This window comes from Danio rerio, chromosome 7 (genome assembly GCF_052040795.2).
Source record: "Danio rerio strain M-AB ecotype USA chromosome 7, GRCz13ab, whole genome shotgun sequence".
Classification (NCBI taxonomy): domain Eukaryota; kingdom Metazoa; phylum Chordata; class Actinopteri; order Cypriniformes; family Danionidae; genus Danio; species Danio rerio.
Window position 1 is genome coordinate 45,553,417 of NC_141027.1, and position 4,084 is coordinate 45,557,500.

At 35.9% G+C, this 4,084-nt stretch overlaps 1 protein-coding gene across 1 annotated transcript in view; it reads right to left on the reverse strand.

Annotated features, from left to right (window-relative positions):
* Positions 1-3,218: 3,218 nt before the first annotated feature.
* cdh16 (cadherin 16, KSP-cadherin) overlaps positions 3,219-4,084 on the reverse strand; it is a 90,915-nt gene continuing 90,049 nt past the window's right edge. The window contains exon 18 of the mRNA XM_087261644.1: positions 3,219-4,084. This exon is cut by the window's right edge and continues 1,556 nt beyond it. The gene's annotated coding sequence lies outside the window, so the exon portion shown is untranslated.

Here is a 4,084-nt window from a genome sequence, read left to right on the forward strand (position 1 = left end):
CATCTCAGACTGGATTCTTAAACATGACAATGAGTTCACTGTACTCAAATGGCCTCCACAGTCACCAGATCCTAATCCAATAGAGCACCTTTGGGATGTGGGGGAATGGGAGATTCGCATCATGGATGTGCAGTCGACAAATCTGCAGCAACTGTGTGATGCTATCATGTCAATATGGACCAAAATCTCTGAGTAATATTTCCAGGATTAAGGCAGTTCTGAAGGCAAAAGTGGGTCTAATCCGGTACTAGTACGGTGTACCTATTAAAGTGACCAGTGAGTGTATTTTGATGTATTACTTGTAGTCTATAGTATTTATTTAATCTAAAAAACACTGTGAATTGTAGGTATTGGTACATGTTTAGACTTTTGCCAAAATGTAGACAGAAGCATGCCTTTCCAACAAACCTATAGTTTATATCTTAAAGCACGAAATGTACATATCACTGTTGGATGTTAAAATCAAAAAAACTCACAGTTGGTTGATAGTTTAATCTGGCCTGTTAGCCATCTGTACCAATCTGATCCTAAGAGAACTAAAACAAGGCCAGAGAATCTAAATATAGCTCTTGCCTTTCGCAGTATTATTAGGCTTGACCGATGAATGGCTGTAGCATTTTGTAAATATTTTTTTGGGCTTTATGCCCTTCACAAATACACAACCTAAACCATTCATATCCCTCATGGGGTAATTCACAGCAAAATAACATGTTGACAGTTCCAAAAGCAATCCGTGTTTTGTAATGTTTGCGTACATGTTATATTTTGAGATTACATTGGGGAACGTCTTGAAACCGTCTGTGTCGGGAACTCAGCTTGAAGGTAAATAATCAGCGTGTTGTTTTTGGACATTGTGATTCTTTCTTTCCACCCCAGACTGCTGGAACATTCTGACATATGAGCAACCTTGGATGTGTTATTATGATCCTGCGCTTTAATAGCTGAACACTCTTGAAGGAGATCCTGAGAGATTGCTCTGCTTTTCTGCTACATGTGAAATTTTACCTCCTGGCAAGATTCAGCCACGACATGAGAGAAAGTGCATGAGGTGATGTGATAAAAAATAAATAAAAATAAACACCTGGGGACATGAGCGGATCCTGCATGGTATACATTCAATGCCAAACAGGCTGGAAGTGGGAAGGCTGCTGTTTGGCGTCACTCAGTGGCGTTGGCTATTTTTAGCACGCTGAATGTCTATTTATAGCGTAAGGTCATCTAGGTCACGTTCGCCAGTGTCATCTCACTATAAACAGGAGATGGCTTGCTAAAAGGGATTGTGGGTAATCTTTTCTGTCTCACTAAATGTGAAACTGTTTCAGCCTGGTTATTATCCCAGGGGACGGGATTATGATTCTCTAAAACAGTTTGGCCTGAAAAAACAACAACAAAAAGATCATGAATGTGGTTAAGCTCTAACTTGCTTTCTCAATGTCAGTCTATCTTCTAGTCTATTAATTGCCGGACAAACAGAGCGTGCTTATGTCTGCTGAATAAAATCAGTCATGCGACTCAGAAGGGAGAAACGATATTTAATCATCAGTCCAAATGTTTAAATCCCCACTGCTGTATTCATGATTGCACAAACACATTTTAAATATATGACATTACAATAATAACAAATGACAGAAACACATATTGTAGAAAGATATTTTTGAAGGCCTCATGAATCTGTCCACTCGGCAACAATGTACCAAAAACCAAATGGTTCAGAATTTTTGAGAAGTGTTGGTAAATGTTGCAAACCAGGCTCATTAGGGATATGTACCCAGGTCTATATTTCTGGGATCCACTAAATATGTACCCAGAGCTACATCTGCTTGCAGTTTTTAGTTTTTTAAAATCCACTAGCAGGTGCTGTGTACATTTGTTATGATCTCAAATTTCTCTTGTTCATGGCATTTGTGTGTCCTCTACTTGCGTGAACTTGCCAGATTCTGCAATATACATTTCAGCCAATCAGCTTACACTTCAGCCAATCTGACAGACTGACCCACCCACCCCTTCACTAAACTCAACCGATAGTGCTTTCAAAAGCAATCAAAAAAAAAAAAAGAAAAGATATCTCAGCCACATAATTTTTAGATCTTACTACATGTTGAGCCTGTTATTTATTACTATTATTACATTTTGCTTTGGTTTTACCTTGTTTCTGGAACCGTTCTTTACCAGCTCTTTACCGCTCCACATCCCAAGTTTATTAGTGTATGCGGCAAGCTACTGGGCAAACTGGTAACATCGGAAAAGCTGTCCATATGGAGGTAAGCAGTCAGCTGTAGCACTAAGAAGGAACACAAGTCATTGGTGGCATCATACCGCCCGATATAATTTGTTTTACAAACGAAATGCAGCCAGACATATCTCTGGGTACATATTTGTGGTTTCTAAGTAATGTAGACCCAGGTATGTATCCACAGAGAGAAATATTGCAGAAATGATTGCTGAAGATCTTGACTCAAACCCCCACTCAATCTTAATTCTACATGACTGCAATTTGCATGTTCATTAAATCGTTGACAAAATCAGTTTTGTAGTTTACAAAAAAAAAAAAAAAAATACATATATATATATATTTTTTTTTCTCTAAGGCTGCATGTACACTGCAGAACTTGATGGTCAATTGAGGTTTTGTGACTGTATCCAATTTTTTTTTGATGACCAGCTTACATCATCTTTTAAGAGTGACTCGTATTCGATTGTCTGCATTTACACAGCAATGGCAAAGGCGCAATGACCAGGAAAAAAAAAAGCGGGCGCTGACTGACAGCTAATAATAAAAGAGCGCTCTTTTCTCCATTCCTTTATTTAATCTTTACGCAGGATTTAATTTTAAAAAATCTTTTTTTTTTTTTTTTTTTTTTTACAGTTTTTTTTTTTTTTTTTTACAGTTTTTACTATAGTTTATGACAGATAAGTTCCCATTTTGCTGCCATCTTTTTATCTAGGCCTTTTTAAACCAGTAGGCATGATTTTTGCACGATGTATGCAACTGTTTTTATATTATTTAGTTATTATATATATACACACACACACACACACACCTATATACATACATATATATATATATATATATATATATATATATATATATATATATATATATATATATATATAGTTTATATTGGTTACATGAGGATACTGATTAATATCTCACTCTTTTAGGTTTTTTAGTCCTTGTGTATGAGATTTAAGGTTTGAGAAAGTGTCAGACTCGACGTCATTCTCTGTGGTTTTTAATGACGCACAACTCGCATTGACAGGTGAAAATTCGATCTACCTGCTTACACTACAGACATGAAAACACAGATCCGATTCATATCGAAAAAATTTCCACGTATAAACAAGGCCTAACTCTGGTTTGAGTAAATCAGAATCCATGTGATTTTTTCCTGCTTACACATACATGGGCCATATCTAGTCTGTGCCACATGGGAGAAAAAATTAAGTAACTTAAACCATTCAGTGTAAATGCAGCCTTTGTGTGTAAGCGACCAAACTAAAGGCAGGCATACGCAGTGTTAGTATGTCCACATGTCATTAGTGAATTTATGTTAAAATCATTCAAATGCCGTGACATATGGCATGATTTTATGACCCTGCGAATTTCAAAGCTATCACATAATATTTGAAAACATGGACAGAGAAAAACATTGCTTTCAGAGCCTACTTTTCTTACTCCTTTTCTTTCTTTAATCTTTTAAAATGTATATGTATCTTATAGACCATAATATTCTATACTTGCAAAATGATTATGTGATTACAAAGGATAAAAAACAAATAAACAACACATAACTACCTCAAGCCGACAGAGGTGTTGAATGCCTCACACTTGCATGTCTACTAAACATACAGTGTATCCGGAAAAGTATTCATAGTGCTTCACTTTTTCCACATTTTTTTTATGTCACAGCCTGGGTGGATTAAATTTGTTTATCTACTCAAAATTCTACACACAGTACCCCATAATAAAAAATGGAAAAATAGTTTTTGAAATTGTTGCAAATTTATTAAAAATAAAAAACCTGAAAAATCACATGTACATAAGCATCAAAGCCTTTGCATAATACTTGCTGCATCTTTGGCA